We start from the raw sequence: 15,264 nt of genomic DNA, 5'->3' as shown, positions 1-15,264 counted from the left end.
CACCGTGCGTGAACGTCAGCTTGGTACGGGAATGTTGTTTATTGCCAAACAAAATGACTGGTTGTTCTGCTTTTGGTTGTTCAAACCAATCTGGGAAATATAAGATGTATAGATTTCCAAGTGATAAAGTCAGAAATATGGAAAAGAAATGTCAGAATAATAATAAAAATAATAAAGTCAGAAATATATATATATAAAAATATATAAATATATATAAATATAAATATAAATATAAATATATATTATATAAAATAATATATTATAAAATATATTATATTTATATTATATATATTCTATATATTATTATAATATATATAATATATATATATTATATATATTATATATATTATTATATATATATTATTATATATATAATAATATATATATTATTATTATATAATATATATATATATATATAAAATATATAATATAATAATATATATATAATATTTATATATATATATATATATAATATATAATTATATATATATAATTATAATATAATATATATTATATATATATTATATATATTATATATTATATATTATATTATATATATATTATATATTATATTATAATATATAATAATATTATAATATAATTATAATATAATTATAATTATAATTACTAGGGCGTGCCCGTACGTGGGTGCAAAAAAACATGCGTGCAAACAACAACAACAAAAAAAAACTTTGAAACCACGTGGCAGTAACGACCACAGAACCCCCCCCTCTATTTACATGAAATGGTTTGGTCCATTCGCAAAGCCAAAGCGAACGGCTTGCGAGTACAGTAGAACCCCCCCCCCACCCCCCCCCCCTCTATTTACATGAAATGGTTTGGTCCATTCGCAAAGCCAAAGCGAACGGCTTGCGAGTACGGTGACCATACCTTGGGAACCACTTGTCCGATTAATTTCAAACCTTGAAAAGGCACATCCTCGGGTCCCCAGCAATATACCTGGCAAGTTTCAAGTATATCGGACCCGTGGTTGTCGAGAAACAGCGGTCACAGACAAACACACACACACACACACAGACACACACACATACACACAGAGATTACTGGAATTATAGATAGATATATAATATAATTATATATATATATATATATTATATATAATATATAATTATATAATAATATATAATATATATATATATATATATATATATATATAATATATATTATTATATATATTATTATATATATTATATATATTATTATATACTAGGGCATGCCCGTACGTGGGTGCCCGTTCCTTGCCAAAAAAAAAAAAAAAACGCTACCCGTACGCTCTACCCCGCCCGTACGCCCGTAAACAAAAAAAACAACGCTCTTCGCTTCCGCCCTTCGCTCTGACTGAATTGGGAGAAATAATGCGCATAAGAAATCGAGAAATTATTATTTTCTCCGGAAGAAATCGAATTACGAACCGTAATGGCGCACGCGCTCGGCTCGGCTCGCTCTCACATCGGCCACGCCTACGCAACAACGCGTTCTGTGATTGGCTGCCGGAAGTGCAGTCTTCACTGTCCGGAAGGTCGCATATCGCAGTTACGATGAATCGCAAATTAGTTTTAATTAGTTTTAAAACATAGTTGAACGCCAACATAGTTTGCCAACGTGAAATAAATGAATACGCTCTCAAATGTGCCGTCCGAGGCAGAGTCTGTTCGCCACGTTCGGCACACGTGATAGCTCGCTGCTCTCTGATTGGTTGAATCGTTTTTTGGACATAGCTCGGTAACTACTTCTCCGATTAATATGAAACCTTGAAAAGGCACATCCTCGGGTCCCCAGCAATATACCTGGCAAGTTTAAAGTATATCGGACCGGTAGTTGTCGAGAAACAGCGGTCACAGACAAACAGACATACATACATACATACATACATACATACATACATACACACAGAGATTACTGGAATTATTTGTTTATATAATATATTATATAAAAAATATATAAAATATTATATAATTTTATAAAATATATAAAAAATATAAATATATATAAAAAATATATATAAATATATAAATATAAAAATATATAAAAATAATAAAATAAAAATTATAAATAATAAAAAAATAACAAAATAATAAAAAGTCAGAAATATGACAATACCACGTACAGAATTTGTTTTAAGTGTGTTAGACTATATGTCGGCTGGAAGTCCTACACCGGAATTGCTCTCGGCACCCTTTTAAAAATATTGGATATGCCCACACTCCTTTCTAAAAGTTATTAAAATTCAGAGAACGACAGCATTGGTTTGTCTTACTTATAATGTTAGCTCTTATATGCAGTGTTGGCTTGTAATATGCATTGCCATACCACTTTTAATATCACCACACAGCTCTTTTTCATGGCAATAGCTGAGTTTTTGACAAAACAAATATCACCTGTATGTAATAATAAGACTAAATATGTGTAGTAAAATTTTTTTTAGCAGGTTTAGAATATATCACCCCATATCGCGAATGTACATGTATATCTAATCCGACACACTTAGACACAAAATGGCGTCCAAATTTGAGTTGACACAACTCTCTATATACAGGGACTCTAGTCTAAGCTCTCCATCACCCCTGCCGGGAAACCCCGTTAAACCAAAGCTAAAGCGTATTCACATATTACGAAACCAATCACCAATTTAAAGGTCAATGAGGAAAGGTCTATTTGTAGTCGTGAGTCGTGACCCTCTCTCGGCTCTCTGCACTGTTAACTCGGACCTCTCCCCATTGTGCACCTGAACTGTCTGACATTACCTTTTGCTTTCCTTGACTACCTGTCTTTCACTCAACATCTCACGTACACCGTTTAGCAGGGACACAGGAACAGAAAATCATGTTTGGTTTAATTTATAGGTTTAATTTATAGGTTTAATTTATAGGTGCTTCACTGAACACTTAACCGTTGTTCTTTAAAAAAAAAAAATATCCTGGAAGGTTTTTGGGAATCCGGAGTCCTTTTACGTTAGATTGGCCCCGCCCTAAAAATAATGGCGATTTTATTACCCACGTGACCTGCTAGGTCATCGCGGGAATTTTTAAGCAGCCAAGCCGCTGTCCCGTCCGTCAAACTAAAGATGAAGAAGACCACTTATATACACATAGTGTTTAATTCTAAAGGGTAATTCCAAAGGGTTCCAAAAGGTAATTTCAAAGAGTTATAAAGGGCAATTTCAAAGTGTAATTCTAAAGTGGTCTAAAGTGTAATTATAAAGGGTTCTGAAGGGTAATTCTAAAAGGCTGTAAAGTGTAATTCGAAAATGGTCCAAAGGGTAATTCCAAAGGGAATTCTAAAGGGTCCTAAGGGGTATTCTAAAGGGTAATTCTGAAGGGTTCCAACGTTTAATTCCAAAGTGTAATTCTAAAGGGGTCTAAAGGGTAATTCTAAAGGGTGCTAAAGTGTAATTCTAAAGGGTATTCTAAAGGGTTATAAAGTGGAATTCTAAGGGGTTATAAAGGGTAATTCTAAGGGGTTCTAAAGGGTATTCTAAAGGGTTTTAAAGTGTAATTATAAAGGGTTCTCAAGGGTAATTCTAAAGAGCTCTAACGTGTAATTCCAAAGGGTTCTAGAGGTTATTCTAAAGGAAGTGTAATTCTAAAGCGTATTGAAGGGTAATTCTAAAGGGTTCTAAAATGTAATTCTAAAGGGTTCTAAAGAGTTGTAAAGTGTAATTATAAAGGGTTCTCAAGGGTAATTCTAAAGGGTTCTCAAGGGTAATTCTAAAGAGTTCTAACGTGTAATTCCAAAGGGTTCTAGAGGTTATTCTAAAGGGTTCTAAAGTGTAATTCTAAAGCGTATTGAAGGGTAATTCTAAAGGGTTCTAAGGTGTAATTCTAAAGGGTTCTAAAGAGTTCTATAGTGGCATTCTAAAGGGTTCTAAAGTATAATTCTAAGCAGTTTTAAGGGGTAATTTTAAAACGTTTCAAAGGGTAATTCTAAAACTTTCTAAAGGGTTCTAAAGCGTAATTCTAAACAGTTTAAAGGGGTAATTTAAAAACGTTTTAAAGGGTAATTCTAAAACTTTCTAAAGGGTTCTAAAGCATAATTCTAAACAGTTTAAAGGGGTAATTCTAAAATGTTTTAAAAGGTTCTAAAGCGTAATTCTAAAAAGTTATAAGGAGTGATTTTAAGACGGTTTAAAGGGTAATTGTAAATGGTTCTAAGGGCTAATTCCAAGGGGTTCTAAAGGGTCATTATCCTTGCGTGCTGAGACAACCTTGCCTTTGATTACGTCACACAGATGACGTCGTGGCCATCGCGATTTTTAGGGTAGTAACCAACGGGTTTTCTTTTTGTGCCTCCTTTGACGAAGTCACCGGAGGCATTATGTTTTCAGGTTGTCCATCCGGTACGTCCGTCCATCCGTCCGTGATAGGTTTTCGTTACCACGATTACTTGAGAATGGCTGAAGGGATCTTAGTCAAACTTGGTGCAGATATGTATAATGAGGTAAAGATGAACTGATTAGATTTTGGGGTCCCAAGGTCAAAGGCCAAAGGTCAGAGGTCATGTCAGGTAATAATGTGAAAACTTCAGAACAGCTGAATGGATTTAAATCAAAATTGGTGCAAGTATAATGATGTAATAATGTGGGCGGAGGAATATCGGTCGACGTTGTGACGTTGAAGAGTGTCGTTCTAGTTTAACTGAAACACTTCAAAATATGATTATAATTAAAAACCGCCCAACTGTCACTTGCACTTTCAGGAGACGATTTGGGGGAAACTTGAAAGGGGAACTATCTTATTTCATTTGGTGCAATGCAATGTCAACTAGTGGAAAACAGAGCCTTAACTGATACACATAATAAAGAAATAACTATGGAGAGGTTCTATGATTGGCTACGTGCTTGTACATGGACTAGCTAAGGGGACGACCTTTGACCTTTACCACAAATGGAGGTATTTACAAGAACTATTTACTAGAGGGTCATATTTACAAAGACAGGATTCTCAAATCCGTAACAATACAGTTAAATAATGAAAAAAGAGCGATATGAAATAAGGGAATAATTTCTTAAATGATTCTTCACCATTGAGAGGTGCAGGGGCTAAATATCCACATCCATATTCATATTCTTTATTGTGGTCCACGTAAAAACATGGAAATTTTCCTTCCACTGGCAATTCAAAAACATAAATTCAAAGAGATTCAAACAACGGTAAAGTCGGTGTGATGGGTCTTCCATTATTGTGTGGACCTTCAACCTTCTCGTACAAGGTACAAATTGACGGAATATCTGTTCGTATCACACGCTGGGCAATCTTTATGGGTCTTTCCAGTTTCTTCACATTTTCTTTTGACAAATTACCAAATGCACATATTAAAATAAAACAAAGAATACTTTGTACCAAGGACTGATTTAAAAAAATAATAATCAAAATGCTATTATCGACATGAAACTCTTTCAGTTTCCTTAAAAAGTACAATCTTCAGTGTGCTTTACCTGACAACACCTGGGAATGCCTGCCCAACATCAATTTGTTGCCAATCATTGTCCCCAAATACTTATTTCAGGAACTTGGTCTATACTATGGTCGTGAATGATCAGAGGGTCATGATCACCTGCTAGGCGTCGAAAATCAAAAATAATTTCCTTTGTCTTGTTGACATTAAGAACTAAGTAATGACGGTCATGCCGGTTTACAAAGTTCTCAATTGCCTTCACATATTCCATGTTATAATATCATGCATGTTCTGATCCCTTCAATGACCTGATCTAACATATTATAATCTCATGCATGTTCTGATCCTTTCATTGAGCTGATCTAACATGTTATAATGTCATGCATTTTCTGATCATTTCATTCACCTGATCTGACATGTTATAATGTCATGTACGTTCTGATCCTTTCAATGAACTGATCTAACATGTTATGTCATGCATGTTCTGATCCTTTAAATGACCTGATCTAACATGTTATAATGTCATGCACATTCTGATCCTTTCAATGACCTGATCTAACATGTTATAAAGTCATACATGGTCTTATCCTTTCAAGTACCTGATCTAACATGTTATAAGGTCATACACGGTCTTATCCTTTCAATGACCTGATCTAGCATGTTACAATATGTATGTTCTGATCCTTTCAATGACCTGATCTAACATGTTATAATATCATGTATGTTCTGATCCTTTACATGACCTGATCTAACATGTTATAATATCATGCATGTTCTGATCCTTTCAATGACCTGATCTAACATATTGGAAAAGTAATAATAATTGGCAAAAATAAAAAGTACAATAACATGCCGCCCTCCCCATCCCCCCCCGCCGCCCTCCCCATCCCCCCCCCCCCCCCCCCCCTCTGTCGCTCCCACAGTGAGCGGGTGTACTAGTGGTTATGAATACTGTCATGTGATTCCCTCAGGTGAACACCACAGGGATCACGAATGGCCAATAGCGAGCTTTTACTCTGAAGCATTCAGTTCAATTGCGGACTTTTCAGGGGAACAAAGGGGGGAGGGAGGTGAAGTGCTTACCTGAGTGATCCCGCCGGGCAGTCTTCAACCTGCAGAAAGTAACTCAAACAAAAACCGGGTTTAGAAATGTACAGGGAAATAACAAAAGGATTTATTAAAACGGATGCCGATAACAAGAAAAAACGCGATGGTAAAACTAAATTCCTATGGAATCCTTCACACCACACTTATAACCTTCACACCAGATCTTCACACTTCACACCAGGTCTTCACACCAGATCCGTATAACACAGACAAATGGGGAATAAAAGAACTGGAAAATAATGGTGTGTAGTTAAATTGTGGCGCTCAACTCAAATCGGTGCCTTGTCAGCAATCGTCCAGGCCCCAGCGCGCAGTCCTGACACGTCTCCGGTGATGGCGGGAAACCGCTCGTCATTAGGCGCATGCGCACAAAGCCAGGCCTCGCTGCACGGTCTGTTTCGGACAGCAGGTGCGCAGCTTGCCTCCCCAGCCACGTCGGCCTCTGTTCTCCACACACGCCAAAGGATGGTGTCAGCAAGAGTGTCGAGGACCAGGAGTGAGCGAGAGGCAGGAACGTCAAGGGACAGAGGAAGATGCGAGGAAGGGCAAGAGGTCGTCGAGGGCACGGTCAAAGCGTGAAGGGCGAAAGGCAAGAGCGGAGGGTAAGACAGAAAATGTCTGTCCTGGAGTTCTTTTATCGTCGGGGTCGTGACGTCATCAGTGCTTCTCCACCAATCAGCGCGCCGCTTCTTGCTCACCTCTGACGTCATCAGTGGTCCTTGCCAATCGGAGCTTTGCTTCCTCCTCGGCCTTCCTTCCACCAATCAGTGGGTAGCTTCTTGCTCTGCCCTGGCCAATCATGAGTCCCTTCTTACCCCGGCCTTCCCATTGGCCAACTCCTGTCCAATAGCGAGTTGCTTCTTGCTCCGCCCTGGCCAATCACAGTTCCTTGGGGCGTGTCCTCGGCCTGCCTGTCTTCCGCAGCCGTGCTGAGAACTGGCTTCCGGTTGGTTTGGTAAAACTGGTTGGTTTTATGGTTATTATTTAGTGCAATTAATGGGCATTTCCTCACTAGTGCCTATGGTGCGGATCTAAAAGAGACAAAGGATAAATCACATAGGGTAAGACATACAAGGGATAATTTATCCTTATCCCCTCAGCTAAATAACATGCCCCGCCCCCAGGTGACGGGGACAGGTATACAACTTATCCGACATTCGGCTAAACAAAACTTATTACATGGTGATGGTTTTTACCCGACATCCGGAGCATGATACCTACACAAATCTACTTGACTCTACATATCACTACCCCACAAACATAGCAATACGATATATAGCATGATATCTCAAAAGGTTATGGGCGGATTCGGCCGAAACTTGGTGGGCAGGTTGGTTGGTTGGTTGACAAGGACGAATCGATTCGATTTTGGTTAAGATGCAAATCCGGATCTGGATATGATTTTTTTTCTTTTTTTCACATGATTCTTCACCATTGAGAGATGGGGCCAAAACCGTATATGGCTTGATATTTCATAAAGTTGTGGATGATTTATGCCATAACTTGGTGGATGAGTTGGTTCGGTAACAATAACTTAACAAGCCGATATTTGGGATATAAAATGTGAACTAATCAGCATGGCGAGGTATAACACTCTAAAGAGTGCCCTTCTCGTTTTTGTTTGTATTTATTTCGAAAATGGAATGAAATATAAGGTTAAAAAATGGTATGTTTTTTTTGCAAATACCAAAGAACAAATGCAGTGGTTGATGAAAGATTTCAGAGGTTACAAAATGATGATGATGGCCGTGCGACGGCTTCACGGTTACGTTTACCCTCCATGCAGTCTGTGTAATGTAATAGATATCTTCTTCTTCTTCTTCTTTAGTTTTATGGACGTTTACAGACCTGCGAGGCTCTACATATGCCACGCATGTAAACACCTCGGCTGAAGCAAACAAGTACGTACGTACTGGGGATTTTATATTGATTGCTCTGTTTCCTTTATAAATTTTAAAACCGACTTGTAGATTCGAGTGTGCTATTGGCTCAGTTGGCAAAGTGTATCGAAGAATATAATAGAGATCAGTGGACGCGTAACATCTAATCGGGTCTGTCCCGCCGAAATCATACCGTATGTCTTTCAAGAAACTCCAACACCTGTTTGAGAGCCATGGCGGTGTAATCAGAGTGATTTATCTTTGAAGTAATAGTGGAGGGTACTTCACCTTACCGTTTGATACATTTAATATAATATGTAGTTACATTCTCTTGCCATTCTTGTCATTCCTTGTTTTATAGTCTTCATACAACGGACTTTCAATATCGACAGTGCGCATGCGCAGTATACATATTTCAATTTGAATCCGCCGCGTTTTCTGTCTTCTGTGCGAGTGACAGGACTCAGGACTCAGGAGTGACGACGCACAAAGATTGTTTGCTGTAAGACGAAGAGTTGCAGTCTGCTAAAACTCAAACTGTACGAAAAGACTAAGTGTAAGAGCTTAAACATTTACTTTTCGCTTTATTTGTATTTTAATTTGTTTGCTGTTTTCGATTGTGGAGACGTTGCAGAATATCGCGCGGAAGTTTTGTCGTTTATGTAGAACTAGAAATCTGAGGTGAAAATACCAATTTTTATCAGATTTTGGTTTTAAAGGTTATTAGAGTTATTTCTGTGGTAAAATTGATGTAAATTTATGCATGAGGCAGACTTTGAATGTGTGATTATAGCCATAGCAGAAGGATTGGGAGGGTGGGGGGGGGGGGCTATGTTTTCACCCATGGCTGACTGGCTGTCTGTCCCGTTTGTGAACAAAATATCTCAAAAAGTTGTGGACGGATTCGGACGAAATTTGGCAGAGATGTAGCGCATATGACACGGACGAAATTATTAGATTTTGGTGAAGATTCGGATCCGGCTACTAGAATTTTTAAAGTGATTCTTCACCTTTGGGAGATGGGGCCAAAAATGATACATAGCAGGAAATTATGAAAAATCATCTGTGTGTGTGTGTGTGTGTGTGTGTGTGTGTGTGTGTGTGTGTGTGTGTGTGTGTGTGTGTGTGTGTGTGTGTGTGTGTGTGTGTGTGTGTGTGTGTGTGTGTGTGTGTGTGTGTGTGTGTGTGTGTGTGTGTGTGTGTGTGTGTGTGTGTGTGTGTGTGTGTGTGTGTGTGAGATCGATTCAATTTTGGGGAAGATCCGGATCCAGCCAGTAGAATTTTTAAAGTGATTCTTCACCATTGAGTGATATGGTCAACCAGGCGGAGGTATGCTCTCTACTGAGTGACATTCTAGTTCATCATTGTCTTCGTTGGAGAATGAATTATAAATCGAAGCAGGTAGTGTTAACACTGTACAGTAATTTAGTGACACTTCATTGAGAGTACTAGTAACGGTACCCGCCCTATGGGCGGAGCTTCAATTGGGAGGCCCAAATGAAAAGGCAAAATATCAGAAATTGAAGGCTTTTATTTTATTTTAAAAGATTCATATAAATATCCGTTGAATAATATCGCACGCAAATCATCAAAATCTAAACAGTACATGGCGCCCATTTTGAAAAAAGATTGAATTCTGCAAAACGGAAGCGGCCGCTACACGTCTTTCTCAGTCGCACGTTTATGTGTGAAGAGTGCGCGCCGAATCTGTAACACGGAAGCGGCCGCTACACCTGTTTCTCAGCCGCTTTGCACACGCTGCCGTGTTACTTCGGAGCCGCACGTTTATATAGGAAGAGTTCGTCAGGATTCGATCTACTCTCTCCTGGTACGTAGAACAAACAATATTTGTAGAATTTTTCAACAAAAGCCACATCACTTTTCATATCGGTAAATATTATTCCATCATGTTTGGAAAAACTGGAAAATTGGAAAAATTGGAAAAACAATATAGCCTATTTTACTCCCAGGAGTTCCAGGAATACCCACCCAAAATATCGTTGCGATCGGTTCAGCCGTTTTTATGGTACCTTCGAACGGACGGACATTTGGTCAATTATAGTGAGATTGTGTACAGTTTTGATTACCACATCTGAGGAAGGACACAGCTGCCATAGGGAGGTTCGCGTAGGGCTACTACATTAATTAATGGGCCGAGCTAGACTAAACTATGGGGAGCGGCTGACGGAGACAACTTTGTGCATTAGAAAGAAGGCACTTATGAGGGGAGGTATTGATAGGGCCAGGGACCACAATGTGAATGTAAACAAAAGGAGAGTTAGATGGTAGTAACGTAGGGTCTTTCACTCAGAGAGTAGTTAATGCTGGGAATGGAATACCTAGAAAGGTAATGGCAGTAGAAAGTTTAAAATTGGAATTACATAGGTACTAATAATCATTGTGGATCCAAAAGTATAACCCATGGGTATTGCTATTGGCAGGACTTGTAGGTAACTAAGATATGGATCAGTGATTGCATACCTGTGTAGTGTGTCGTGATGTCTGTGAGAGGGTCTCATCAAAAGGTGAATGTTCTGATGGTATTTGTTCATTCCTTACCCGATAACTCTGTTATCCGAGATGGCTTTTTGTTTGGGAAGATGTACCCGGTTTTGTCCCCACTGAAATCCTCCCCGTCAACCCACCACCGTAACCAAATGAAATTAAGTAGAAAAACTGCTATAATTAATGTGGGGTTGATAGAACACAGGCAGATTTTTTTTGTAATGCCGTGAACATACTTTGGTACATCATAGGTGGTGAAGGTTGTAGTCAAGTTTCATCAAAATTGTGTGTGTAGTTTCAGAGAAGAAAGCAAATATCTATTTTGGAGGTCAAACCTGGATCCACTTTGACCCTATTTTGGTCTAACCCGCAAGACCCCAATATATATATATATTTTTAATTAATGCCGTGAACAATCTTTCGTCACAACACAACAAATAAAATTAGTGCCAAATTTGGTCGCAATACCATCAGCGGTTTCGGGGAAGAAGTTTCAAGTGTTGATGGACAGACAGACGGATGGACAATGCGCCATCGCATAAGCTCCCCTGAACTTCATTCCAGGTGAGCTAAAAAGCAAATACCTCTTTTGGGGGGCAACCCTCCCAGTAGAACCCTTCAGGGCCCGATTTCTTCTTTCTTTTTTTTTCTTTCTTTTTTTTTTAATGCCTTGAACAACTTTGGTACATCATGGGTGGTGAAGGTTGTGGTCAAGTTTCATCAAAATTGTGTGTGTAGTTTCAGAAAAGAAAGCAAATATCTATTTTGGGGGTCAAACCTGGACCCACTTTGACCCCCCATAGACCTCCTTAGACTTCGATTTTCTTAGTGCCGTGAACAAACATTGGTACATCACGGGTGATGAAGGTTGTGGTCAAGTTTCATCGAAATAGTTTGTGTAGTTTCAGAGGAAAAAGCAAATTCCTATTTTGGGGGGGGGGTCAAACCTGGATTCACTAACCCCCGGTAGATCCCCTAAAACACTGATGCTTTTAATGCCGTGAACAAACTTTAGTCCCAACATAACAAATATAATTTGTGCAAAACTTGGTCGTAATCCCATCCGCAGTTTCGGAGAAGAAGTTTGAAGTGTTGACGGACTGACGACGCGCCATCGCATAAGCTCCCCTGAAACTTCATTCCAGGTGAGCTAAAAATCTAATTGCTTGTGTTACGGGTTCGGCACTCATTCTTAGTGTTGTTGTTATTATTGTGGGTCCAAGTATTGGGATTGTTGTTGTTTAAAGAAAATCCGGATCAGACCGGAAGAGGTGGAGCGAAGAAAAGGAGGTGGGAGGAGACCGAAAAGGTGGTGGTTGAAGCTCCGTAGCGAGCATTGTCAAAGGAGACGGTGCGGTTGAGCCGATAAAGGAAGTCCTGCCTTCAGCGTTGTGATTGCTGGGACTGTTCACATCTGCATGTGAGATCGACGTCGGATTCGGATGAACCCTCGTCGCATAAGTCCGCCGCGAGTACAAGCCCGCCGCCATTGGGACTCGCGCGCGTTGCGCGGCGTTCGCAGAATTAGGTTGCCGCGTCTGCTGGGTTCGCCTTCCTCGGTGGGTTGCCAAGGACGTGTGTGCGCGCCAGCGGCCTTTGAAGGAGACGGTGCGATTTGCGGCTGCACGGTGTACGTGCATGTTTGGAGCATCTTGGGAAAGCGCCCATACCACCGCCACTGTGCGGGAACTGGATCATGTGATCTCGGGGTGGTTTCACTCGTCCAAGCCTCAATTGACTTTGAGCGGCCATTGATCCGACAATCGCCGGAGCGACTCAACGTCGCCTTGGAGGAGTACAGAGACATTGGGGGGGTGGGGGAGGGAAGTGCCGTAAGTTGGGTTAGAGGGATATATATAAGGTGGTACCATCTCAAATATTGTGATTGTAATTGTGAATTGATGTATTCACCCTTTTGGTGTTTGGGATTTGTGAATATATCTTTGTTCGTTCATAACCCTTGGTGTGGTCTCCTTAATGATTTGATTGATTTCCCCAAGGATAACATATTTCTCTGCCGGGGCTCCCCTCGAGGTTCGGAGGTCACCGAGACCAGGTAAATAGGGGAGGACCCCGTAACAGAATTGGGGGCTCGTCCGGGATCTGAAAATTCCTAAATTTAGTCAGGGAAAGAATTCCCTAACATTCCCAGAATTCCCCAAGTAAAAAATAAAAAAGAATTAATTTTTAATAATTTAATTTTAATAATTAATTTATTATTTATTTTTTTTGATTTTTCGGTGATGGTTAACAGGTGTTAACAGTCGTCACCATGGAGTTTGACGCAGGGAAATGTACAGTGACCCCAAGTGAAGCACAGTTCAGAGCGTTAGTAAAATCGGACCTCTTGAAATTGGCCAAACATTTTAACATGGAGGTCCGAACTCATATGAAGAAGGCAGAGTTGCAGACAGTGGTGATACAATCTATGGTGGGATTAGGAACATGGGAAGAGGTAGCCTGAGATTGGTTACCAGAAGAACAAGAAAATGTGGAGCTCCGGAAACTGGAGATGCAATTACAGAGCCAGGAAAGGGAAAAAGTACAGGAAAGAGAACTCCAGGAAAGGTTAGAAGACAAAAAAACAGAGGAAAGGAGAGCGGCAAGAGAACTCGAAGCAGAGGAGAGAAGAGCCGAAAGGGAGTTAAAGGACCGTGAATTGGCGCGTCAGCAGGAAATTAAAGTCAAGGAGTTGGAGTTAATGAGAGAACGGGGAGAGGTACCATCCCTGCTGACTGGTTCGACACCAAGTCAGAACACCTGGGATGTTGGCAGACATGTGAGGCTGGTCCCACCCTTCAATGAAAAGGAGGTAGCCAAGTTTTTTCCACACTTTGAGAAAGTGGCTCGACAGTTAAACTGGCCTGAGGAGTACTGGTCCATACTAGTGCAAAGCGTTCAGGTGGGTAAAGCTCAAGAGATTTATTCGGCTTTACCGATTGACCAATGTGCAGATTACGAGGTATTGAAGAAACACATTCTCAAAGCTTATGAATTTGTCCCGGAAGCTTACCGGCAAAAATTCCGGAATGCCAGGAGGAGGGAGAGTGAGACCCATGTGGAATTTGCCAGAGTGAAGGAAACCATGTTTGATAGGTGGTGTGATTCAAAAGGAGTGGGGAAAGACTTCGAACTATTGCGACAATTGATCCTGGTGGAGGAATTCCAACAGTGTGTCCACGAGGACATGAAAGTACATCTGGAGGAAAGGAAAGTATCAAAGTTGTATGATGCAGCAACCATGGCAGACGACTATGCCTTCACCCACAGGATGGGGTTCCGCAACCCTAACTTCTCGCCTAGACTTAGCCAGGGGAGCTATGGTACGGCAGGGGACGGAGAACGAAAATTCATGGGGGCGGCCTCGAGAGGAGGACCACTCTGATATCACGACTTCTAGAGGGCAGAAGTCAACGGTTTCCAGGCAGACGTATCCTCCGTGGACCTCGAGGCAGACCACGAGGTTCTCCGCCGGGCCTACTTGCGCTTTTTGCCATAAACCAAGACACTTGATGTCCCACTGTCATGCTTTGGGAAAGGAAAATCAGGAGCGGAGTCCGACTAGTACAACTCCGAATGCGATGGCAAACGTGAGAAATCGCCCGCAGAAGAGTTACCAACCATTTATTTATGAGGGGTTTGTCTCACTGGAGGGAGACTCGACTAACCCAAGACCTGTTAGGGTATTGGGGGACACAGGAGCACATCAATCCTTAATGCTTGAAGGCATTTTGCCATTGTCGGAGAGTACAGCAACTGGTGATAGTGTTCGGTTACAAGGGATCGGTGGCTGGGTTAGTGCTCCCCTTCATGTCATCAATATAGAGTCTGATTTGGTGTCAGGACCGGTCACCGTAGGGTTGCAAGCCACTCTTCCTGTAGAGGGAGTATCAGTTGTGGTTGGGAATGATTTGGCCGGGGGTCAAGCTTCTAGTAACCTGATGGTTGTGAAAAAGTCCGATATGGAAAATAACACCTCACCAGTCAGGGATGGAGGCAAAGTTGGCAAGCTTTTTGTAGGTGGACTGAACTTCAAAACAAAGGAAGAGGTTCTGGAGTCTACCTTCAACAAATATGGACCGCTTTTGGAAGTGCTGTTGGTAAAAGACAGGGAAACGCAACAGTCAAGAGGGTTCGGCTTTGTCACGTTTGCAAGCACAAAGGACGCCAAAGAGGCAGAGAAGAATTGGAATGGCAAGGATTTGGAGGGTCGGACCATAACAGTAGGGAAGGCATTTCGTAGGCGTCGAGAGGTCTGCAGAAGAGGACAACTTGGCGGTAGTTTTGGTGGTGTCCGCAGCCGATATTACTATGGAGGCTGCCAGAGTTACGGCATCTCCCGAAAGAATGATTATCA

The 15,264-nt window shown here is 40.7% G+C and overlaps 2 protein-coding genes across 3 annotated transcripts in view; one reads left to right on the top strand and one right to left on the bottom strand.

Moving 5' to 3' along the window:
* The window catches only part of DLST (dihydrolipoamide S-succinyltransferase), a 68,359-nt gene extending 61,824 nt beyond the window's left edge, over positions 1-6,535 (bottom strand). The window contains exon 1 of the mRNA XM_068130586.2: positions 6,499-6,535. The gene's annotated coding sequence lies outside the window, so the exon portion shown is untranslated. The remainder of the gene's footprint in view (positions 1-6,498) is intronic.
* Positions 1-15,264, top strand: part of KNL1 (kinetochore scaffold 1) — a 225,701-nt gene that overhangs the window by 339 nt on the left and 210,098 nt on the right. Inside the window, exons 2-4 of one of the 2 annotated variants that reach the window (XM_078786619.1) lie at positions 8,351-8,423; positions 8,863-8,958; positions 11,977-12,052. The gene's annotated coding sequence lies outside the window, so the exon portion shown is untranslated. Of the gene's footprint in view, positions 1-8,350; positions 8,424-8,862; positions 8,959-11,976; positions 12,053-15,264 lie in introns of those variants that run through there. The other variant, XM_068130582.2, reaches the window with a different exon arrangement.

This window comes from Myxine glutinosa, chromosome 11, assembly GCF_964187855.1.
Source record: "Myxine glutinosa chromosome 11, kmMyxGlut1.1, whole genome shotgun sequence".
Classification (NCBI taxonomy): Eukaryota; Metazoa; Chordata; class Myxini; order Myxiniformes; family Myxinidae; genus Myxine; species Myxine glutinosa.
The sequence above is the reverse complement of the archived record's forward strand: the minus strand, read 5'-3'. Positions and strand labels throughout refer to the sequence as shown.